At 43.0% G+C, this 26375-nt stretch overlaps 1 long non-coding RNA gene across 1 annotated transcript; it reads right to left on the reverse strand.

Moving 5' to 3' along the window:
• Positions 1–2641: 2641 nt before the first annotated feature.
• LOC134338535 (uncharacterized) lies at positions 2642–26205 on the reverse strand. The gene is made up of 3 exons (XR_010016249.1): positions 26093–26205; positions 10755–10995; positions 2642–3006 (listed from the first exon to the last, which is right to left on the reverse strand). It is a non-coding gene; the product is annotated as an uncharacterized LOC134338535 (long non-coding RNA).
• Positions 26206–26375: the final 170 nt, after the last annotated feature.

The following is a 26375-nucleotide window of genomic DNA, read 5'->3' on the forward strand; positions in this document are numbered from 1 at the left end:
CCTCGATCCACAGCAGTAAATTATTCCCATTCCACATGCTGTAATGTCCTACGTTCTATGTTCACAGTTAAATAGATTTTTGCATTGGAAGGGAAAAGGCAGGTAGGTTATTAACCCTTTAAAGGCCTTCTGAAGTCCAAACACGTCACATCCACTAGGTCATCCTCACCTACTCCCTTTGTTGCAACCTCAAAAGTTTCTCACTCCATCCTCCCGCCACCCCACTAGGAATAGGGTTCCCCTGGTCCTCACCTACCACCCCACCCGCCTCCGGGTCCAACATATTATTCTCCGTAACTTCCGCCACCTCCAACGGGATCACACCACTAAGCACATCTTTCCCTCCCCGCCTCTCTCTGCATTCCGCAGGGATCGCTCCCTACACAACTCCCTTGTCCATTCGTCCCCCCCATCCCTCCCCACTGATCTCCCTCCTGGCACTTATCCGTGTAAGCGGAACAAGTGCTACACATGCCCTTACACTTCCTCCCTTACCACCATTCAGGGCCCAAACAGTCCTTCCAGGTGAGGCAACACTTCACCTGTGAGTCGACTGGGGTGATATACTGTGTCCGGTGCTCCCGATGTGGCCTTTTATATATTGGCGAGACCCGACGCAGACTGGGAGACCGCTTTGCTGAACATCTACGCTCTGTCCGCCAGAGAAAGCAGGATCTCCCAGTGGCTACACATTTTAATTCCACATCCCATTCCCATTCTGACATGTCTATCCACGGCCTCCTCTACTGTAAGGATGAAGCTACACTCAGGTTGGAGGAACAACATCTTATATTCAGTCTGGGTAGCCTCCAACCTGATGGCATGAACATCGACTTCTCTAACTTCCGCTAAGGCCCCACCTCCCCCTCGTACCCCATCTGTTACTCATTTTTATGCACACATTCTTTCTCTCACTCTCCTTTTTCTCCCTCTGTCCCTCTGAATATACCTCTTGCCCATCCTCTGGGTCCCCCCCCACCCTTGTCTTTCTTCTCGGACCTCCTGTCCCATGATCCTCTCATATCCCCTTTTTCCTATCACCTGTCCAGCTCTTGGCTCTATCCCTCCCCCTCCTGTCTTCTCCTATCATTTTGGATCTCCCCCTCCCCCTCCAACTTTCAAATCCCTTACTCACTCTTCCTTTAGTTAGTCCTGATGAAGGGTCTCGGCCTGAAACGTCGACTGCAGCTCTTCCTACAGATGCTGCTTGGCCTGCTGCGTTCACCAGCAACTTTGATGTGTGTTGCTTGAATTTCCAGCATCTGCAGAATTCCTGTTGTTTGCCTCAAAAGTTTATAATGGATTATTCAAACATGATTTCCATCTCATAAATTAGTACTGACTCTGTCAGATATTATTATGTTCTATGCATTCTCTTACCACTTTCTTAATAATAGTTCCTAGTATTTTTGCTACTACTTCCCACAGTACCCTATTTTCTCTCATTCTTCTTTCTTGCATAGTAGGCTTACATGTGCTATTTTCCAATCAGTGTGATCTGTACCAGAGTCTCCGGAAGTTTAGAAGATGGCAGTCAAATTATCAATTATCTCTAAAGCATCTTTTTCAAAGCCTCATTAGATCCAAGGTAAACACGAGGAATTCTGCAGATGCTGGAAATTGTCTACTGTACCTCTGCTGCCTGGCCTGCTGCGTTCACCAGCAACTTTGATGTGTGTTGCTTAGATCCAAGGTACTTATTAGCTTTCAATCATTAGGAAGTATTTATAATTAATTCCTCCTTTAAGGTAGTATGGGCACTCAAGTCAAGTATGATGTTCTCCTTTAAGGTGCGTGACGGACAGCCACCACATGGTACTTGGCAGACTGGGGTCAGGGTTCAGTGGCAATGGAGTGCGGGACCACTGGAGACTCTTCACTGATGCAGCCTTACCCCACCTTCACTGCTGTTGGATCACACTGTCTGGAACCCCCACCTTGACCGTACCATCATGAGTGACCCTACCAGGTGCTAATATCCAGACAGCATCTCTCTCAGGATCTCCACCGGCCTCTCCGCCATGACATGGTGACAATCCTTGGATAATCCTGTATAACTTGATTACTAATGCTATATTATTTCAATTTTGCATTCCCTCTTGAGCTTTTCTCTCTGTCACGAGCCTTGGTGGCCCATACCGGTTTCCGTGGCATGAAGCGACTGAGAGTACAAGACATCCCCCCCCCGGATAGGACACCAGTCTATCACGTGGTTATTGCCGGTACCCATTCTCAGCTGCCATTCTCAGCTGGGTAGACTGGAGCAGTGTGTGGTTAAGTGCCTTGCCCAAGGACACACACGCTGCCTCGGCCGAGGCTTGAACCCACGACTTTCAGGTCGCTAGTCCAACGCCCTAACCACTTGGCCGCGTGCCACACACCATGAAGAAAAGCACAGGATATTTGTTTAAAATTTCCCTGCCATTTTCCGATTATCTATAATTTCTCAAAGTTCAGTCTATATTTCAGCTTTTGTTAAACATTTCCCTTCTACGAATACACCTGTATCCTGCTTTCCCTCTCCAGAACAGTATCTTTGCCTTCCTTTTCTGAATTCTGAAAGTTTCATAAAACCAAATGAAAAAGAGGCTCCATTTACAGTCATAAGAGCGACTATTGGGGGATTATTTCATCCTGGGAAGTAACAGAGTTTCAAGTTTAGTATGAGGAATCAAAGGCAGGAGAAAGAGTTAGTATCTGTTTTTCATTGAAGTATTTATCTATGTATTCCATATCTGGGACATTTTTATGCGATGATCCTTAAAAGATGAATGGCTCCAGCCCAGAGACTTAGAGATACCGATGCTTGTTCTGACTTGCAGCACGACAGCCAAAGTGGACTGAAGTAAAAACACCAGAGTCGGTGTATCAGCAGGCACAGATAGTGTGCTAGCTCAGGGTCTGAAGTCTGCAATGGGAGCTCTGCCCCAGAAACACGATCAACACGACACAAGTGCAAGTGATGCAAAGTCTTGCTGTTGACAGCCATTGACAACAGGCGTGCTCCTGCAAGGAAACAGAGTGTTAGTCTGCTTACGATGGGTTTCCAAACCTTGAACTTCCAAGACAGGTTTGAAAGTTGGTGAGCTAACTCCTGTTTAAGTATCAAAATATGCCACATTCCACTATAGGACTGGTTGGACATACTAGGACCCTATTTCTTGGAATGTAGGAAAAATAAGGCGTATAAAATTATTAGGGGTATCAATAGAGTAAACCCACCCTGACTTTTATCCTAGGGAACCAAAAACTAGTGGTCATAAATTTAAGGTGAGAGGGGAAGGGGATCTGAGACACAATCTTTTCACACAGAGTGTGGTCCACATATGGAACAAGCTGTCAGAGGAAGTAATTGAGGCAGGCTCAAAAGAAAATTTGGTAGGTATATGGACAGGAAAGGTTTAAGCGATACGGCAGGCAAATAGGATTAGTTTAGGTGGGTTGGGATGAAGAGACTACTCTTTTTCTCTGAGTGGTTAATATTCTCAGGTATCAAACACTCTTGAAGAGACAGTAGATTAAAGGCGGCTGAATCAGAAGTAAAACGGTGATTGCCGTCATAATAATCCATTGGGATTGGGGAAGGTGAGGCAGCTGAAGCAACAGTAGAAAATGAGCAACACACACAAAACGCCGGGGGAACTCAGCAGGTCGGGCAGCAACTATGGAGAAGAATAAACAGTCGATGTTTCACGCCGAGACCCTTCATCGGGACTCAACAGAAAGTGCAAGAGTTAAGACTGCCAAGCAAATGCAACATGAAAGGGTGGGGCAAATGTGAGAAAGTACATGTCTATAGACCTAAACTGAAGGAAGAATTGGAAGTGCCTGTTTTAACCAAATAATTGAAGCGAGTGACACACCAGAACATGCTGAAGAGGCATGCGATGCTGGTTTTATTCTGGAAGGGAAGATAGAACTAGCCACTGAAGAGAATACGCCGAAAAACAGCAAATTAATTGGAATGTCATAGAAGAAACAACAATCCCAAAGGCAGAAGCATTATTGAGGCTGTTCACATAATTTGAGACAACCTGTCCCCAGAATGTACCTGTAATAGTAGAAGAAGAAGAAGAATAGCCCTCAACTCGACAGTGGATTTATCAGGGGCACCGTCATGACGGTGTTTCCGTAGCAAGCTATTCTTGTTTTTTTTTTAAAAAGAGGCCGAGTTGCTAGCTCGACGCTCAGCCTGACTTGACCTGTGATAGTTGTGCATCTGTTTAGTTCATCTAGGAAATGCAGAGTGGCATCTACTGTACATATATGAAGTAATCGCATTTGCATGTGCCAAAATCGTGTCTTTATAGTGCACATGTACTGGAGGTATACTGTATATGTTTTAGTTGTTGTTCATTTCAATTAAAGTACACCCTCTAGTTTTAAAGCTCTTGGTGTCATCTGGAGATGATTATCAATAGTATTTCTGTGTTTTTTTCTCTCTTTCTCTGCCCAGTGGTTTTTGGTCGTTCTTATCTTTAATGGGGTTATTTGGTTCCACGCTTTGTGGCTGTCTGTAAGCTGACAAATCTCATGGTGTATGATTTATACATCCTTTGATAATAAATGTGCTTTGAATCTTTGAATAGTACTGACACACTGTACAACAACGGCTCACAGATCACCTTCCATTCACTGTGATCGCTGTTTGCTTAATAAACATCTTCAGCAATTACAACGTGTATTTAATATTCAAGTAATACTTGAGTTATTTTGTGTACATATATTGTTTGGATTAAGCATTCTTGTTCAGTTAAATAATTAATTATGGATTATATGTTAAAAATACATTATTTGCCTATGTAATCTCACTATCATGAGATAAACTCGAAGTTACACCCATTTACAGACTCCCACAAGTGTCTTGGAATTAATTTAATCTCTTGAAGTTATAAAGCATAACACGCTTCTCTCCCCATTTCCCCATACTATTTGCTTCCTGTATCATAAATTTACAGGAAAAGATGAAAAAAAGATAAAGATTAGTTTTATTTGTCACATATACATCGAAACATAGTGAAATTTGTTGCTGGTGCCAAAGCAAACCAGCAAGGAATGTGCTGGGGGTTTGTGCAAGTATCGTCATGCTTCTGCCCACAACTTGCTAACGGTAACCATTTCCGTACATCTTTAGAAAGCAGGAGGTAGCTGGCACACCATGTGGTCAGAGGAAAAAAGTACAAATTCCTTACAGGCAGTGGCGGGAATTGAACACCGATCGGTGCTCACTGTTGCTGTAGAGTGATTGCTCCAATGTGAAGATGTACAGATATGAGTACTACAGTCACATTCCCAATAATGGTGTCCTTTGGTCATGGTTTGTTAATCAGAAATGCAATTATCTATGATTAAGTTCTCACTTAGTCACATGTGAATGTGATTTGTAACATAAAGCCCGGTTGAAAACACTCCAGTGTACTGACCGTGCTCAGAGAGATTTGCTTTGCACTGGGTAAATGCATGTCTGCAAACAAATTTTGTTACTCTGGGTGGGAGGAAATAAAAAGAGCAGAGGAGTTTATTAAAGTACCAGTGAAAAGATATAATAAAGTACTTTAGTTCATAAACCAAAGTCAAGTTTAAGGTCATATAGACACATACACGTATGCACAGATGCAGTGAAATCTTGCCGCAGCATCACAGGCATCTTGCATCAGAGACACAACGTTCACAAGAGAAGGAAAAATTCAAAATAAATGATATTCCAAGAAAGAATGGAATGAGGGCAAAGAAGTCCATGGTAGTAAAAGATACTCAAAGTGGTCATGGTGAGATAGTGATTATGATTGTGCAGGTTGGTTCGAGAAGCAAATTGCTGAGGGGATGGACCTCCTGCCCAGTGGTAGCTGTGAGAAGGAAGCATGGTGTGGATCTTTGATGATAGATGTATCCTCTTGAGGTGGATGATTTAAAAGGGAACTAAGGAACAACTTCTTCTGGCAGAGGGTGTAGATTTTTATGGAATCAGATTTTTTTTGCGTCAGAGCCGTCTCTATTTCCTGAGGAGACTGAGGTCCTTTAACATCTGCCGGACGACGCTGAGGATGTTCTACGAGTCTCTGGTGGCCAGTGCGATCATGTTTGCTGTTGTGTGCTGGAGCAGCAGGCTGAGGGTAGCAGACACCAACAGAATCAATAAACTCATTCATAAGGCCAGTGATGTTGTGGGGATGGAACTGGACTCTCTGACGGAGGTGTCTGAAAAGAGGATGCTGTCCAAGTTGCATGCCATCTTGGTCAATGTCTCCCATCCACTACATAATGTACTGGGTGGGCACAGGAGTACATTCAGCCAGAGACTCATTCCATCGAGATGCAACACAGAGCGTCATAGGAAGTCATTCCTGCCTGTGGCCATCAAACTTTACAACTCCTCCCTTGGAGGATCAGACACCCTGAGCCGATAGGCTGGTCCTGGACTTATTTCCTGGCATAATTTACGTATTACTATTTAACTATTTATGGTTTTATTACTATTTAATTATTTATGGTGCAACTGTAATGAAAACCAATTTCCCTTGGGATCAATAAAGTATGACTATGACTATGAATGAGCTGCCAGTGAAGGTGGTTGAGACAGGTACAACAACAACATTTAAAAGACTTTTAAATGACACGGATAATTTGGATGATTTAAAAGACATGGAAAGGAGGGGTTTGGGGGGATATGGACCACATGCAGGCAATTGGGACTAGCTTGGTGGGCATAATCATGGGCATGGATGAGTTAGGCTAACAGGTCTGTTTCCATGCGGTATTACTCCATAATTCTGTGCACACAAAGCAGCCGGTGACACAATGCATCAGCCTATCTTTAAATATCCTTTGCGTGGATCAAACTTTGCTTGACTCCATTCAGTGATACGAGTTACTGCACCTTAGACCAGGCTAACCAACAACATTGTCATAACAGCACCCACACAATGCTGCAGGAACTCAGCAGGCCAGACAGCACCTATGGAAGAGTACACTCGACGTTTCAGGCCGAGACCCTTCAGTGACCCCAAGGGGCACTGTCATGACAAACTCCTTCTGTCAGAAGACCAACGGTTTCAGACAGGCCACAGCTCAAAGCCATAAATGTACTTTCCCTTAGTCAGTAAGAGCAAGGAATTGATTGTGGGCTTCAGAAAGGAGAAGTCGAGGTACACACACCACACCTCACTGAGGGATCAGCAGTGGAAAGGGAGAGCAGTTTCAAGATCCTGAGTGTCAACATCTCTGAAGATCTATCCTGAGCCCAACATATTGATGCAATTAAAAAGAAGGCATGCTATCAGCCATATTTCATTGCGAGTTAAAGGAGATTTGCTATGTCTCCAAAGAATTGAGGGGATTTTAACAGAAGTGCAGTGGAGAGCGTTCTAACTGGTTGCATCAACATTTTGTATAGAGGGGCCAACGCACAGGATGGGGAAAAGTTGCAGAGGGTTGTAAACCTAATTAGTTCCAGCATGAGCACTAGCCTTCCTAGCATTAAGGACATCTTCAAAAGCTGATAGCCCAAAAAGTGGCATACATCATTAAGGACCCCAATACCAAGGACATGCCCTCTTCTCATTACTGTCATCAGGGAGGTACAGGAGCCTGAAGACACCCACTCAACGTTTTACAAATAGTTTCTTTCCCTCCGCCATCAGATTTCTGATGAATCCATGAACACTACTCACTAGTTTTGCTCTCTTTTACCACTACTTATATTTTAATATATATTTCTTATTGTAAATTATAGTACATTGTATTTTATTTATTACACTGTAGTATTTTATACTTTATACTTTATTGTCGCCAAACAATTGGTACTAGAACGTACAATCATCACAGCGATATTTGATTCTGCGTTTCACACTCCCTGGATTACAAATATTAAATATTAAAAATAGTAAAAATTAGTAAATATTAAAAATTTAAATTATAAATCATAAATAGAAAATAGAAAAATGGGAAGTAAGGTAGTGCAAAAAAACCGAGAGGCAGGTCCGGATATTTGGAGGGTACGGCCCAGATCCGGGTCAGGATCCGTTCAGCAGTCTCATCACAGTTGGAAAAAAGCTGTTCCCAAATCTGGCCATACGAGTCTTCAAGCTCCTGAACTTCTCCCGAAGGGAAGAGAGATGAAAAGTGTGTTGGCTGGGTGGGTTGTGTCCTTAATTATCCTGGCAGCACTGCTCCGACAGCGTGCGGTGTTAAGTGAGTCCATGGACAGAAGATTGGTTTGTGTGATGTGCTGCGCTGTGTTCACGATCTTCTGCAGCTTCTTTCAGTCTTGGACAGGACAACTTCCATACCAGGTTGTGATGCACCCTAGAAGAATGCTTTCTACGGTGCATCTATAAAAATTAGTGAGGGTTTTAGGGGACAGGCCAAATTTCTTCAGTTTTCTCAGGAAGTAAAGGCGCTGGTGGGCCTTCTTGGCAGTGAACTCTGCTTGGTTGGACTAAGTCAGGTCATTTGTGATATTGACCCCAAGGAACTTAAAGCTTTTGACCTGTTCCACTTGTGCACCGCCGATGTAAATTGGGTTGTGCGGTCCGCTACTCCTTCTGAAGTCAACAACCAATTCCTTCGTCTTGCTGACATTGAGAGATAGGTTATTGTCTTCGCACCATGCCATCAGGTTCTTAATTTCCTCTCTGTACTCAAACTCATCATTACCCGAGACATGGCTTACAATTGTTGTGTTGTCAGCAAACTTATATATTGAATTTGATGGAAATTTGGCTGCACAATCATGAGTGTACAGTGAGTACAGCAGGGGGCTGAGTACACAGCCTTGTGGGGCACCGGTGTTCAGAGTGATTGTAGAGGAGAGCTTGTCCCCTATTTTTACAGCCTGGGTCCTGTCTGTGAGGAAGTTGAAGATCCAGCTGTAGATCTGAGTGCTAAGGCCCAGGTTCCAAAGCTTAGGAATCAGTTTATTTGGAATGATGGTATTAAAGGCAGAGCTGTAGTCAATGAAAAGGAGCCTTACATATGCAACTTTATTCGCCAGGTGTTCTAAGGAGGAATGTAGGGCCAGAGAGATGCCATCTGCTGTTGACCTGTTGCTCCGGTAGGCGAATTGCAAAGCGTCGAGGTTGACTGGTAGGCGCTGGTTGATGTGTGCCATATCCAATCTCTCGAAGCACTTCATAGCAATTGACGTCAGAGCCACAGGTCGATAGTCATTCAGGCATGCCACCTTGCTCTTTTTCGGCACTGGGATTATCGTTGCCTTCTTAAAACACGAGGGGATCTTAGACTGAAGCAAGGAGCAGTTGAAGATATCAGCAAACACTCCAGCTAGCTCGCTTGCACAGGCCTGGAGAACCCGTCCTGGGACGCCATCTGGGCCCGTCGCCTTCCTTGGATTTATCTTCAGGAAGGCCCTTCTAACGTCCTCCTCGGTGATGATGAATCTCGATGCCACCAGGTCCGGTTCATCCGGAGGGAGTGGGACGCTCCTCTTCCGTTCGAATCTTGTGTAGAATACATTAAGTTCGTCAGGAAGAGAAGCGCCACAGTTATTGATATTCCCAGCCTTTTCTTTGCGCCCAGTGATCTCAGTTAGACCCTGCCACAGTCTACTGGCATCCCTCTGGTTAGCCTGGGCTTCCAACTTGGCTCGATATTGCCTCTTGGTGCCCTTAATGGCTTTCTGGAGTTCACGCCTGGATTCCGAGTAGCAGCTGGTATCCCCGGACCTAAAAGCCGCAGTTCTAGCCTTTAAAAGGGACTTGACCTCATAATTCATCCAAGGTTTCCGGTTAGGAAATACCCGGATCATCTTGCGAGGCACACGGTCCTCCATGCATTTCCAGATAAAGTCCGTGACAACTGAGGCATACTCATCGAGGTTAGCTGCCGAGTCCTTGAATACTAACCAGTCCACCGATTCAAAGCAGTCACGGAGGACCTCATCCGTTTCCTCCGTCCAACGCGACACCACTTTTGACACCGTGACCTCCCGCTTCAGTTTCTGTTTGTAAGCCGGGAGGAGGAGTACGGCCTGATGGTCCGATTCTCCGAAGTGAGGTCGTGGGACGGAACGGTAGGCATCCTTGACTGCTGTGTAGCAGTGGTCACGTACTGCTGCAAAACAACAAACTTCACAACATACTGTATGTCAGTAATAAAAACCTGATTCTGATTGGGCATGTCAGGGATTTTGACACAATTACCTACACAGTTGTGTTTGCGCAGAAGCAATCCTTGGTGTGTGTTTCCCGTCAGTTCTGGATTATGTGCATGTGAATGTATGTGCATATGTGTGCATGTCAATCTGCGTTCGCACATTTGAGTGTGTGTGTGAGCGTGACTGTGTGTTGTATGTGTTTGTGTCTGTGTTGAGGTCACCATATGGCTGGCCCTGGCATGGGTCTCCCCACACTCTGGAAATGTCCAAACTGAGTTAATTTAGAAATATTTTATACCTATTGAGAAAATTCTTCCAGGTTTTCTTCTTAAACCTGTATGTGTTTTGTGTATGTGTTTAAGCCTTTACAACAATGTAATGGGTATATAAGCATGTACCAAGTGAATGGTTAATTGGAATAAGTAAATGCTATTTTAAATTTGTCTCATGCCACATTAAGAAAATTAACCTAGAACATTAATATTCTGCCACAAGGAGGCCATTAAAGAGATGTGACTATAATGAGGAGGTGACTTGATAAAACTTTGCTAATGGTAAGTATGGTACGGGAAATACTTTCCCTTTGAAGAGGATGTTTTTTTATTTCAGGTTGGTTGGTGATTGAAGTTCTCCAAAATACCTGAGCTCAATTAACTTGGTTCCGTTTTCCATGGTTTGGAGTTTCCATGGCTCCTGCTGGGCAGCTGCTGGAATTCTGGTGGAAGGGGCGTGAAACTGTTTCCTCTCCCTTGGAGTTGAACGCATTCCGGCAGGGCATTTGTCTCGACAGTGGGAGGTCCTGCAGCCTCAGCTGATGGAGGACTGAAAGGCTGATAGCTTTCAAAGCTAATGACATCCAAGATGAGCCCAGAACTTCCACGCTGAAAGTAACAGAATCTATTTATAACAGGCCCTTTTGGCCCAAGGAACCCGCGCCGCCCAAATCCACCCACGTGACCAGTCCTGCCCTGTACGTCTTTGGAACGTGGGAGGAAACCGGAGCACCCAGGGGAAACCCACACAGTTATGAGTAGAATGTACAAACCCTTTACAGACAGCGGCAGGAGTCAAACTGGTGCTGACTGCTATGCTACCGTGCTATATTGTTAAATTTAAAGTTAATCCTTTTAAGTACAGGGCTGTTGCGATGGTGGGACAGGTTGCCCCTAGATTGAGTAAAAGCATTGGCACCTTTTTGCTTTTGACTAACCTCCAGCACATTTTTATATGGTGCTTTCCAGTGAATCTCTCCAACTATTACATGCCTAGTCTCTGCAGTCAACAAAATTCAGTGTGCTGGTGATTCTCAGATTTCTATGCCCTGAGTTTACAGCTTTGAAAATCATACTACACAAAGGTAAAGAGGAGAAAATCTGCAGATGCTGGAAATCCGAGCAACACACACAAAATGCTGGAGAAGCTCAGCAGGCCAGACAGCATCTGCGGGAAAAAAGTACAGTCAACGTTTCAGACCGAAACCCTTTGGCAGGACTCAAAGGTAAAGGTAGACCACGCAAAGATATTAATCTTCCTTAGCCGTCCAGTGCTAATTTTCTAATATTCTTCAAAGTTCAAAGTAAATCTATTATCAAAGAACATACGTATATGTCACCATTTACAGTCCTTGTTTCTTGTTTGTAAATCATGTGATTGTAGGATCAAACATCATAAGTGAGCCTCAAGCACTGGAACATGCTCCATAACAATACATAATATAATCATATGTAAAGCATTTACATTAGTGCCGAGGGACCGATAGACCATTATGTGTAAGTGTTAATCCTAACTTATTCTGGGGTGTTTTACATGATACTGCTCAAAGAAACACAGTAAAAGCCATGGTGCAGAGAAATGGGAGACATCAAAAGAGATTCACCCCTGTTGTTTATAGAGTTACTATCACTTTCAGGGGATGTTATCAATACGTGGAAACACTTTGAAGGTTTCAACTAGGAACCTGAAGGAATGTAAATAGCTAAGTGCAAGCTATGTGTGGTTGGCCACATCTAGACACTTCTATACTGAATTGGACAGACATTTATCTCAGCAGATCAGTATCTGCAGAGTCCCATACTGAGGGGGATGTACCAGAGCGTAGTTTCCACATGTTAGAACCTTAGCTCAGCCAAGGATTGCAAAATCAGAAAGAGCACAGAGAGTAGAAAGTTTACTGGATACCACACAGCAGGATTACTGGAAAGACACGTCAGGAGAAACGGCAAGAGAACATCAATAAAACCAGGAGTAAGGGTGAGTGTGAGAGTGACTAGACTGTCCATATCCAGAACAGAGACCAGAGAATAAGCTAGGGAATGAAAGGGTTAATGCATGAGAAGTGTTGAATGGCTCTGGGCCTGTACTCGCTGGAGTTTAGAAGAATGGGGGTGGGATGAATCTCATTAGAACCTATTGAAGGCCTAGATAGAGTGGATGTGGAGAGGACGTTTCCTATAGTGGAGAAGTCTTAGACCAGAGGACAGAGCCTCAGAAACAGTTGGACGTACATTTAGAACAGAGCTGAGGAGGAATTTCTTTAGCCAGAGGGTAGTGAATCTATGAAGTTCATTACCACAGGTGGCTGTGCAGGCCAGGTCGTTGAGTGTATTTAAGGTGGAGGTTTGTAGGTTCTTGATTATTAAGGGTGTCTGTCAAAGGTTACAGGGAGAATGTAGGAGAATGGAGGCGGGCAGGACAATTAGTCGGCCATGATAGAATGGTGGAGCAGACTCAATGGGCCAATGTCTTATAGTCTTATGGATGTTACCAAAGCGGAGCTCTTCTGGTAAACTGGTAGTTTCACAATCTGGTCTACAGAAGGTTTTAAAATTTGCAGCCCTCATCTATCAGGCTTTGCATATAGTTTAATAGAGTCATGCAACATGACCGCGTGGATATACTCTTTGGCCCAATGATTCCACACTGGCCATGGTGCTCCCCATCTAGTCCCAATGTCCTGTATTCGGCCTTCTAGGCCGCACCCCACCAAGTGAGTCTTAAATGATACTATTGTACCTACCTCAACCCACCTCATTCTGCATACTCACCACCCTGTGTGTGAAAACGCTGCCCCTCAGGTCCCAATTATATTTTTTTCTCTACTCTAAACCTGTGCCCCACATTTCCGTTCTCACCTACTCTGGGTAAAAGGCTGTTACCACCCATCTTATCTACACCTCTCGTAGTTTAAAATATTTATATAAGGTCATTCTTTACTCTCCTAAGTTCCAAAAAACAAGTTATGCAGACACAGTTACTTGTGGCGTTTAGTGCTAGAGTTGAAAAGCGAGAATTGCCTTTCAGGACTTTTTGCGGAGATTGAGATTGTTTAGGTAATTAGGCAAGGGCCAATAAAATGAAGTTAGGTTTAAGTAAAGAGGCCTTTGTTGTAGCAGCCACTGTGTGAGTGGGGCTGAGTGCGAGTGGGGGACTCAGATTTTGGCTCAAGAAGCTTCAGTGAGGAGAGGCAGAGGCTTGGTTGAAGTTTCTGTCAAGTTTCCATTTACTTCTTTATTAGTGCCCTGCTAGAGTAAGGAGAACGGCTCCCAGGTCAGTAGTAGGTTTCTCATGCAAGATGTGGGAGTCCTGGGACACATTCAGTCTCCCTGTTTGGTATATCTGCGTTAGGGAACAGGAGCAGAGCTGAATAACTTTCAGCTCATGCAGGAGAATGAGGAGGTGATAGCTATGACCTACAGGGAGCAATTGACCACATTCCATTCTTCATTTCGATGTAGACGTGATAAATATGTTTGAATCTGAATCTGAATCAGAATAACTTGGACGAGGAACTGGAAGGGTGGGTTAATAAGTTTGCAGACAACACAAAGATTGTGGTGCTGTGGATATTTCAGAAGATTGCCATAGATTAGAATGGAACATTGATAGGCTGAGGTAGGAGGAGCGGGACTGAAGTGGCAGATGCAGTTCAACACTGAGAAGTGTGAAGATTGAGAAAGATTGAACTTGAAGGCAGACTACCAGGTTAATGATAGAATTCTTAGTCACGTGGAGGAACAGAGGGATCTTTGGGTCCATATCCATAGGTCCCTTAAAGCTTCTACTCAAGTTGATAGAGTGGCTAAGAAGGTGTATGATGTATTGCCCTTCGTTAGTTGGTGATTGTGTTCAAGAGCCACGAAGTAATGTTGCGGCTCTATAAAACTCCGGTTAGAGAAAACTTGGAGTATTGTGTTCTGTTCTGGTCATCTCATTATAGGAAGGGTGTGGAAGCTTTAGAGAGGGTGCAGAGGAGATTAACCAGGATGCTACCTGGATTAGAGTGCTTGCCTTAGGAGAATAGGTTGAGTGAGCTAGGTGTATTCCCTTGGGAGTGAAGGAGATGACTTGATAGAGGTGTAGAAGATAACATGGGATGTAGTCGGAGGGGACAGCACGCTCTGGACTTTTTCCCACGGCACAAAAGGCACAGTGGATTTTTTCCCCAGGGCAAAAATAACTAATACAAAGGGCATCATTTTAAGGTGACTGGAAGAAATTGTAGTCGGGATGTCAGAGGTAGCTTTTCACACATTGAGTGGAACGTGCTGCGAGAAGTGGTGGTAGAGGCAGATACATTAGGGACATTCATTAGTTAGGTACATGGATGAAAGAAAAATGGAAAGCTATGTGGGAGGGAAGGTTAGAATGATATTGGAATAGATTCAATGGTTGGTACAACATTATGGGTAGAGAGTCTGTATTGTACTGCTCCATATTCTATGTTCTAACAAAGACCTAACTCTTGCTGTAACTCAGTCCCTAGTCCTTATAAATCTTTTCTATGCTCTTTTCAGTTTAGCTATGTCTTTTTTCCAACAGGGTGACCAAAACTGTACATAATACGCTAAGAGCGGCTTCATGAACGACTGCAATATAATGCCCCAACTCTAATATTCAGAGCCTTGCACTCTGCACTTGTACTCCAGGGTCCCTCCGTTCCATTACACCTCCCAATGCCCTCCCATTCACAAATCCTACACTGGTCTGACTTTCCAAAATGCATCACATCTTCAGCTCTATCTGTATTGAAATCCACTGCCCACTTTCCCAACTGATCAGGTAACCTGTAACCCACAATAGCCGTCTTCATTATCAGCTACACCTCCGAATTTTTGTGTCATCTGCAAAATTACCGATCAAGCCTTGTGCATTTGATTCTAGATTGTTTCGTATAAATAATGAATAGCAAGAGTCCCGACACTGACCCCTGTGGTGCACCACTCGTCACTGGCCTCCATTCAGAGAAAATTACTTTTAACACCACCCTTTTGGATTTCACCTCTGGGCCAATTTTGAATCCATCTAATTAGCTCTCCCTGGATACCCTTCTGGATCAGTTTGCCATGTAGCACCTTGATGATATCAATTATTTGATCCTTCTCTGCCTTTTTAGTTACCTCTGCAAAAAAACTCTAAAAGATTTGTCAAGCACAACTTTCCAATGCCAAGCCATATGGACTCCTACTAATCAGACTCTGTCTGTCCAAATGCTGGTAGGTCCTGTCCCTCAGAATTCCTTCCAGTAACCTCTGCACTATTGATATTAGGTTGACTGGCCTGTAGCTCCCTCGCTTGCCCTTACTACCCTTTTAAACAGTGGAACAACATTAGCCACCTTGCAATTTTCTGGAATTTCACCGGGGACTACGGTGAAGCAAATATCTCTGCTATGGCCTCCACAATTTCTACTCTAGCCTCCCGCAAAGTCCAAAAATATGTTTGGTCAGGCCCTGGGGATTTATCTACTTTGATGTGCTTTAAGGCTGCAAATATTTCTTCTCTGGTAGTATGAATGCCCTCCAAAACCTGTTTCCTATATCTCTGGAGCAACCATGATTTTTTCTTCAGCAAACACCGAGGAGAAATATGTCACCCATCTCCTGTGGCTCAAGACATTGGTGGCCCTGCTGATATCTCCTGGGACTTACCTTTTCCTCTTAATATAGCTAATGAATCTCATACGATTTTCCTTAGCCTTATCTACCAGATCTATGTCATAGCTTTTCTTTGCCCTCCTGATTTCCCTTTTTAAGTGCATTCTTAATAATTTTATAGTTATCAAGGGATTCAGTTGTTCCATCCTCCCAAACCCAATGAATGCTTCCTTAGACCATAAGACAATAAGACTATAAGACATAGGAGCAGAATTGGGCCATTCAGCCCATCGAATCTGATCCATTATGGGTGATCCCAGATCCCGCTCAACCCTATACACCTGCCTTCTCACCATATATATTCCTTCTTTCCCCTGACAAGAGTGTTATTAGCTGAAGTTCCCCAAATTTGCCAGGCTTACTCTTAACCATATCGGGAACAAGTTCCCATGATAGAACAATCTTCGAAACCTCCCATCTACCATTCATTCCTTTCCCTTCAAAAAGGTTCCTCCAGTCCACCTCTGCTGGATCCTACTAATTCCACCAAATTAACCCTGCTCTAGTTTAGGATCCTAACTTTTCCACCACTATCTTGAAAGCTTATTGTCATGGCTCATTTAGTCCTCTAATTAAATTAAACCCATATCACAGACATTCACTTTGTCCCACTGATTGTCCTCTCCCCTATTCTCTGCTAGTCTACTCACTGGTTTGCCCTCTCTCACTTCTGACGCAGAGTCCTTAACCTGAAACATCGACTGTTTCTCTTTCCGCAGATGCTACATGATCAGCTGTGTTCTTCCATCCTTTCCTGCCTCTGTTCAAAATTTCAGGCACCTATTTAGAACAGGTGGGGAATTCTTCTAGCAGTAATTTATTAAAGAAACTGTTTTCCTTATCCATTGAAGCATTTGGTTAGCTGAAATACTTCAGCATGTAATGCTGAACCTAAGCAAGTACCTTATCTAAGGCTGTTGGATCATATCATAACAAACAATGTAAAAGCACGCACTGTATTCTCTTCTTCTCCTGCACCCTCCATGTGGGTCTTCCAGATGTAATGCTGAGGCTTTATATGGCTTTGGTCAGATTGCACTTGGTGGATTGTGAGCAGTTTTTGTCCCCTTATCTAAGAAAGGATGTGTTGGCGTTGGACGGAGTCCAGTGGAGGTTCACAAAATGATCCAGAGAATGAAAGTGTTAATGCATGACAGATGTTTGATGGCTCTGGACCTGTTCTCATAGGAGTTTAGAAGAATGATGGGTGCTCACATTGAAACTTATTGAATATTGAATGACCTAGATAGAGTGGAAGTGGAGAGGATATTTCCTACGGTGGGGAAGTCCAGGACCAGAGGGCACAGCCTCAAAGTGCAAGAACATCCCTTTAGAACAGGGATGAGGAGGAATTTCTTGAGCCAAAAAAATTCATTGCCACAGAGGGCAGTGGCAGCCAAGTCAATGCTATATTTAAACCAGAGATTGATATGTTCTCGTTTAGTCAGGGTGCCAAACAGGGAGAAGGCAGGAGAATGGGAATGAGAGGGATAATAAATCAGCCACGATGGAATGGTGGAGCAGACTCAAGGGCCAAGTGGCCAAATTCTGCTTCTATGTCTTATGGTCTTCATATCATCTTTTTATCTCTGAAATAGGCATTTTGCAAAAACTAGTCCCAGGCCAAGTAATTTCTAATAAAATGTTTCTTTTCCTCCAAGTATTAATTCCCTCAAGTATTAACTTAAAAAACCCCTAATACAGGAGGTCAATATATTCTTAATCATATTCCTTCTGAGTTGAATCAGAGCCACTGAATTATGAAAAGCCACTTTTTCCAGTCACTTTTCAGCTTTAAGCAGATAAAATATTAACCAAAGTGTTATTTTCATATGTCAGTTAAAAGGCAATTAATTACAGAGTGGCCAGTCTGGATTGCACCTTGACTTTAGTCAATCTATAATGAATTTACTAAATACCTCCATTTAAGGTCTCATCAATAAAAAAAGATATTTTCTTCTACCCTGACTGAAAGTTTGCTGATGAAATATTGTTGTTCCCACACTCTCAGATTTTGAACTCAATAACTGTGAGGCTCTTAATTTTCTCAAATGACCAAGAGAAAAGATTTAAGTAAATAAGAAGAGCTGCAATAGATTTAGAAAGTACGTAATTCAATTCAAGCCCAATGTCTGTAAGCCCAAATCTGAATCTGAGGCTACGTCCACACTACGCCAGATAATTTTGAAAACGCCGGTTTCCAGTAAAAATGACAGGCGTACACACTAGGCGTTTTTCAAAATATCTCTGTCCACACTAACACGGATATTTGGGCGAATCACCTCTACTGAGCATGTGCAGGACACATCTACAGAAAACAAGCGGTATACTTAGAGTGCGTTTGTCCAGTTACAGACTAGAAAAACTTAAAAGGAATTGCTCTTGGCTCTCGCGCAGGAGGACTTAAAACTAAAAATAAACAAATACTAGAGCGTATGGAGGCAACCGACAGGGAGTTCACGGACAGTATGACCCAGCTGACGACGAACATTGAAAAACTGACTAACTCTGTTGTACTAATAAAGCACCTTGTTAAATGTATAAAACATGTCTGCATCAGTGTTATCTTGTATTTCCATACAATGTTACATTAGGCTGTTACACATCTATTGTCAGAGAAGTACTTGCATAAATAAGTAAACCACCTTCGTACAAGCAAGGACAGAAAACAGGGCAAAGTGGGTATACTTATTTATTCAGTAAGCTATGGGTCAAAGTATTTGGTGAGTACATTTCTAGCTCTTCTGGGTTCAGTCCCGTTGCCGTCTGTTCTGAAATTGTTAGGTTCTGTGAAGTGCAGAATCAAATATCGCTGTGATGATTGTACGCTCTAGTATCAATTGTTTGGCGACAATAAAGTAGTAATAATAATAATAATAAGAAGAAAACAATGAAATGCCACGCTGTCGCCATCTGTTCTGGCACGTCATGACGCGGTTTTAAAAAGCTCTGGTTACCCCGTACACACTGCAGTGGATATTAGGTGTTTTCAGACTTATTCACTCTGGAGACAGTTTCTGAAAATCTCCATTTTCGGGGGATGAAAACGCTATTTTAGTGTGGACAGAAGGTCAAAACAAAGAGAAAAAGCTTTGTTTTCAAAATTATCCGGCGTAGCCGGAGTCTGCTGGAGGCTGAAGAAGATGGCCTGTCCTGTCGTTAGGAAGTGTGCATATTGCCTTGGTGTGAGGGAGAAATGGGGTTTCGTTTTGCTGTTGTTGCTTTGTTGCTTCCTGTATCCTGTGTTGTTCGGCCGAGCATGGTGGTCACGTTACGTTGGCACTGGAACGTGTGGTGACACTTGCCAGCTGCCTCAGCTGTGCTGGTCGTTTATGCAAACGACACATTTCACTGTTGCAAATAAACTTGAACCTTGAATCTTAATATTTGTTATAATTGGTGAATTACTTCCTGGTCAAAATAACAAACAGCTATTTTGAAAGGTTAAGGTATGAAATTACAAATAATACTTATTGATTAGTAAAAGATTCAAAAACACTAACTCTGCAAGTTAATTCTTATGTTTTTCCATTAAAAAATTATTTATTTTTGGGATCTGGCTAGCGTTTATCTCCCATGAGCAGATGTTTGTGGCCGTCTCTTTGAAACCCTGTGGTCTTCCTCCACGTATAGACGTTTCTGTTTAGAGATACAGCACGTTAATGGGCGCATGAGTCGCACTGCCCGATTACACCCAAGTGACCAATGAGCATACTAACCCGTACGTCTTTGGAATGTAGGAGGAAATTGGAGGACATCCACGTAGTCAAGGGGAGAACATACAAACTTCTTACAGATAGTGGCAGTAATAACGTCACACTAACTGCTATGCTATCATGTCACTGTCCCACGTTTCCTTCGCTCCTTATTCTGATTTTTCTAGAGCTATCCTGCACCGATGTGTGTTGCCCCATTGGAAACAGCTATCAATCAAGCTCCACCTATCATATTGTGATATAACTCTGTCATATTGCCTGTGTTCTGTACTGTCTGAAAAAATATGCATTTAAGATTCTATCTACTCAATATCTGATTCTGCAATTATTAAATATTCCTAAATTACAAATAGGTTGGCAATTTTCTTTGTGTTTTCCACCTGCAATGCATGGTTTTATTAAACTGCACATCATGCAATATTGCCAAACGTGCAACATCTTCTGAAATTCGGAGAACATGATTGGAACTGTTGTGACTGTAATCAAAGTCACCGGAGAGTCACTGAAACTGGTGGTACAGAAATCTTTATTCAGCACAACACGCAGGCACCATTCTGGAGACACTCTTTGTGGAGGCTCACAAACCCAAAGGTACATCACAGTTTTATACCCTTAAGGGCAAAGGCAGCAGCAGGTGATTCAATACGATTTTCGTATTGTTTACTCCAATACTTCGTGTTGACAAATGGTTCCTTTGAGAGACATAGTGGAAGCACATGATAATTGATAAGACACCTCTGAAGGCCCAAATGTCTTTGGGAGAAATTAATTAATGCAAATATTCTAAAACCTTTAGCTAACAGAGAGACAGACACTGAAAATTAATATTGTCAGCATTGTTTCTAAGTACCCAAATATGATAAGTACACAAAATTCTGCTTATTATCTATGCCTGTGACCATGTTTGATATGATAAGTGACAACACCCGTCTGGTCTGCCAGTTTGCACTCAAATCACAATGGGCTGAATAAATTAGCCATGTTGCCTGGTTTGATGCAAGCCAATTAACCCAACCACATTTGTTAGTTAGTCTGTGCAGCAGCCTGTGCTTTTAATTCAATGTACTGATTGCAATTACTAAAAACTGAAGGCTAGTTGCAAGCGTCCTGAACTTAGATTTACAATAAAAAACTGAAGACTGGTTCTTGCTTGAATGAATATCTTCTCTATCTACATAACTCCAGAATACTCGCTAACAGGGACCACATTCTCCTTCACTGCATCTGAGATTCTGAGCTGCGGTTGGACTGAAGGTAATGGGCACTGTTACATCAGGGTTCTACCCACACTATTTTATCCTAGAATTCTGGGCACAGGCCAGTCAGAACTTTTTTGCCGTGGATTCTAGAGAATACAGCAAGAAATGAGCCCTTCAGCCCAACAAATAAATGCTGATCCTTAGCCACCCATTTGAAGTAATCCGATGCCAACACCAATGTTCCTATTCATTCCACATTGTCATCAACTCACCCTAGACTCTACACAATGGGGCAACTTAACTGACTAACAGTGTGTATGGGAGGAAACCAGAGTCCTCTGGCCCAGGAGATCACTGTCTATTGATGCTTTAGATCAGGACCCGCTGACACCAGGGTCTAGGTTCTGACAACAGTTCATACTGCTGCAAGCAACTGTTTCTTGGTGCCCGGTCTTCATAAAGGCCTGGATCCAGTCTGTGTAGATGGGAAATCTCACCAGGGGTCTTATGTCAATTGCCAGCTCCCTAATCCTATACCAATCCCAACTGATCATTACAGAAAGCCTGTTTAATATAAATCTGATTATTGTACTTATTTGTCCCCTGAACCTGGTGGACTTGTTCAAGAGCATAACAGTCTACTGAACTACATAGACTTGAAATTAACTGCAGAAGGCAGAATCCTACCATTCACATTCTGCCTCTATGTACGTTCTCCTGCCCAGTGGTACAGTGATCAGTGGTGCCACCTCCCACTGCCAGAGGCCTGGGTTCAGTTCAGACCTCGGCTGCCGTCTGCGTGGAGTTTGTACGGTATATTCTTGCTCTGGTTTCCTCCAACGTCCCAAAGATAAACCGACTGGCAGCTGAGTTGCCCCAGTGTTGAGGTGACTACTGAGATTCAGAGGTGTTGATGTGAAGAAGGGGAGACTAAAATGGGATGTGTGTAGGATTAGTGTAATTGGGTGGATGATGGTCATTGTGGACATGGTAGGCTGGAGGGCCTGTTTCTATGCTGTATCTCACCATGACTCTCTCTGAGACTGTTTTCTTTACTCCATAAGATCACAAGGCACAGAAGCAGAATTTAGCCACTCGACTCATCAAGTCTACTCCGCTACCTGATCATTGCTGATTTATTTTCCTTCTCAACCCCATTCTCCTGCCTTCTCCCCGTGACCCTCGATGCCCTTACTAACCAAGAACATGTCAACCACTGCTTTAGATATACTGGATGACCTGGCCTCCACAGCCACCTGTGACAATTAATTCTACCCTCTGACTAAAGAAATTCTTCCTCCTCCCTGTTCTTATGGGATGTCATAGTATCCTGTGACTGTGCCCTCTCCACACATGCTCTATCTAGGCCTTTCAATATTCATTATGTTCCAATTAATTCATTCTTCGAAGATTGAGCAAGTATAGATCCTCCCTTTAGAATGCTTCTTCTTATTTGGGATGAACTGATCCTGCAGCTTCTGAATTACTCCGAAAAACTCTAGCCACTGCTGTTTTACCATCATCCCTGATAGTTATCCCTTTGCAATCAACTTTGGCCAGTTCCTGCCTTTAATCCACTGGAATACTGATTTTAACTTCTCACTCTCAAATAGCAGGGTGAATTCTATGATATTTTCATCACTACGTCTAAGGGTTCCATTATCTTAAGTTGCCTAATAAAATCTAGTTCATTATAGAACATCCAATTCATAACTGCTCTTTCCCTAGTGGGCTCGGCCACAAGTTACTCTCTAACCCCAATATCATATACTTTTGTTCCTTTCAACTTAGTATTTAGATCCAGTATTCCTTAATTGCATCATATTTTATCAAGATTTTATAAAAACATCTTTTATCAATTCAGTCTTAATGCTCAGAGATGCTTAACAGCCACAGGCATTTTGAGGAGAATATCAGAAAAGTTTCTTTATGAAAACACTATGTTGTTCTAGCTAAAGAGGTCAGCAAATCTGTATGTTGGAAATGTTTTAATAAGCACAGCTCTCAGGAACGTCACTTTCTTTCTCCTTTTTATTAGCATTGAAGGTATACCCCTCTTTTTGAGCAGAGCTTAAATCATAAAGGCAGCAGGGTCGATGCACGCCCGATTACAGGCCCAAGCCCAACAACAGAGGACACTCTGCTGCCTGCCTTGTTCGTTGACCCTCCGTCCCCATGCTTTGGACCTCACTGTGCTGTTATCTTGCAACGTGGATCCTTGGACATTGGAACTTGAACTTGCTTCTATCTCAAATGGTGTTGAATGAGGTTACAATGAGGTGCATACTCTGAGAACATGTGAGGCCGTTGGAAGTTGGGGGTCTGACCCAAGGCCCTCATTTTTCATGTAAATCTCCAATAATCCAGCAATCTGGGGATTTTAGTGGTTCTGGGCAAGCAGCTTTTCTAGACTATTGGATGCTCCTATCATAAATACTTATAGTGGTATAATAAGTGTTCATGTGGGCACCCACCTGGACCATAGCTCTCTATTCTCCTTTCATCCATGTATCTTTCCAAGCTTCTCTTAAATGTTACAAATGAACCTTCATCTAGCTCTTCTGTTGGCAGATGGTTTCACATTTGCACCACTCTCTGAGTGATGAAGCTTCCCCTCAGATTCCTGCTAAATATTTCATCTTTCACCCTACCTAAACCCTGACCTTTAGTACTAGTCTCACCCAATCTTTGGGGGAAGGCCTGCATGCATTCACCCTGTCTGGAGTCTTCATAATTTTGTTTTCCTCTATAAGATCTCCTCTCATTCTCCTATGCTCCAGAGAATAAAGTCCTAACGTATTCACCCTTGCTCTGATTTATGAAGGCCAATGTGCTAAAAGCTCTCTTCATTACCCTATCTACCTGTGATACTATGAAGGAATTTATCATATCGTTTATTGGAGCACTAAGTTACTGACTCAGTCAGTTACAATCAGGATTAAAGTGCAAGTGTGAAAGTGCTTGGTAAGCAGAAAGCAACTGTGTGCCTCGTGATCTTCACTCTCAGAATGTCAAAGAGTTGTTGGCATCAGTTTAATAATTGAGTCCTGGACTCAGCCTCTTAAGAGGACATTTTCAGACATCCCACCCTGCAAAAACTCATTTCAGGGAGGTAGCGCCATCAATTGGCAGGAGACTTCCGGGAGAGGTGGGATGTCTGCAATAGAGTAGCTCCTTAGCAGCCGGCCAGCTAGTTTAAATAACGTTAGCTATGCTAATGAACGAACCACACCTGTTAAACTCACCTCAACATGTCTTTTACAGTCTTAACCCACCATGGGCAATAGAAAAGTCACTGTTGCAAACAGTGCAGCGGTTTTGACCCCTATTAGGCAGGGGTACACTTTAGTGTAGTCTGCGGTGGCGTATATTTTTTTGGAACACTCCGCAATGGCGCGCTCTCTCTTGCTTCTCTCTCGCTCACTCTCAAAAAAAAATTGATTTCCGGGATATTGTATATAATTTGTGGGCATCAGGGAGCCACTGTTAATATGCGGGAGACTCCCGGAAGTTCCGGGAGAGGTGGGATGTCTGCATTCATCATAGTCGAGCCTCAATTGTTGTCATGGAGGAGTGGGAAAGAGATGCTGGTAGAGTGTCTGAGAGCAAGGTAGAAACACATGGTGACGAGCCCTGTGCCAGGGGAGAAGTGCTAGACACCAGGGCAGAACAGTGGCTGTGGAAGTATTAAACGTCAGGAATAAGGTATGCCCGAGCCAGATCCACAGCATTTAAACCTTCACCTTAAGAGTTCTGTTTCCCGCTGTAGCACTAAGTACCTCCACAAACACTCACACCACTAGGTTCCTCCAGTCCCTCACACAGACACAGACAGAGACAGACAGCCACACCCTCCCACCTACACAGCACACAGACCTACAACACACACACACATATTGTCTACTTAAACTGAAGTTTATGGTTCCTATGATAATTTAACTCAACTGATTTTGCCATTAACCTTTATAATTATATAACCCAAGTGCAGCATCCAAATAATCATGAAGGATATTAGCTAATCAGGTACACAAATGTTGTGTTTTCCGAGGCGGGGTTTTGATAATAAGAATAAAGAGAGTTAATAATAAAAGCAGACAATTTCGGAAACACTCAACGGGGAAAGAGAAACAAAGTTCAGGTCAGGGAAATCTTGCCAGCCCTGAGAAGTTCACTCTTTCTTTTTCCGTAATTACGGTCTGAGCTGTTGAATGTTTCCAGCATTTTCAGCTCTATTGCAGATTTCCAGCGCCTACAGTTTTAGAGATTTTCACTGAGAGTTAACAAGGGGGCTTTGAGGAAGTGGTCTTTATCCAGTACTATAACCTAACCCTGGCAGTTACATTGGATTAATCCTGTGTCGCCTTCAGCTGTCGCCTGGGTTGCATGGGACTTGTGAGCTATTCATTCAGTTAAAAGTGACACCCTCCCCCGCCTCCCGCGATAATCTATCATTAGCTGGCTGCAAATGTGGTCATTCAAAAGTCACCCTTGTGCACAGTTCTGATTTTTAATGCCTTTGTTTTAGAATTCCAGAACATAATGCATTTTCAAATCTTCATTATTTTACCTGGGACTCTGTCTCACATAAAAACAGCATCTGAGGGCGCCTACAATATCGCGTAACATTGGTTAAACAGACCCTGCTTTTGATCCACCAGTGTAGTGGTTAGCATAAAACTATTACAGCACCAGTTGTAAGATTGTGAGGTCGGGGTTCAGCTTCCGCCTCAGTCGGCAAGTTCTGCCTGTAACCGCATAGGTTTCCTATGGGGGCTTCGGTTCCTTCCCACATTTCAAAGATGTACGCGTTAGGGGCAGCAAGTTGTGGACATGCTATCTTGGTGCTGGAATTGCGATGACATTTGCCGGCACCGCAATCTTCACTGATTTTATCAGATACAAACATCAAACTTCAATGTATTCTTTGTTGTGCATATGACAAATAATGCCAATCTTTAGTTCTGTAAAATGATTAATGCTCAGACGCCTTCCTCTCTGTGGAAGTCACCAAAAGGGACTTTTACCTTTTCACTTCTTGGGATGACCAGGAAGAAATGCTGAAACTTAGCAATGCATCACAACGAAAAGGCAAACTAAGGACTAAATGAAACAGTTAATAAATAGGAATACCTGCATGTAGATTCCATTTACAATGGGCTTCTTATTGGAGTATAGTCCAATATGATAAAAGTCCAGGGGAGTTGGATCTGCTCCCGTGACATAAGGAAAATATCAGTTGTTCCACTGTTCGTCAACCATTGATTAAATAAGTTATTTATTTCCTCTTTAACATTATTTCAATAAATAATTGACCACCCTGTTAAGCTATTTGTCAATGAGAAGATAATAAATATTTATCTACACCATCATCCCCACAGAACTGCTTTGTTGGGCTCTGAGTGGTGTCTCCCAT

This window comes from Mobula hypostoma, chromosome 27 (genome assembly GCF_963921235.1).
Source record: "Mobula hypostoma chromosome 27, sMobHyp1.1, whole genome shotgun sequence".
NCBI classification, from domain to species: domain Eukaryota; kingdom Metazoa; phylum Chordata; class Chondrichthyes; order Myliobatiformes; family Myliobatidae; genus Mobula; species Mobula hypostoma.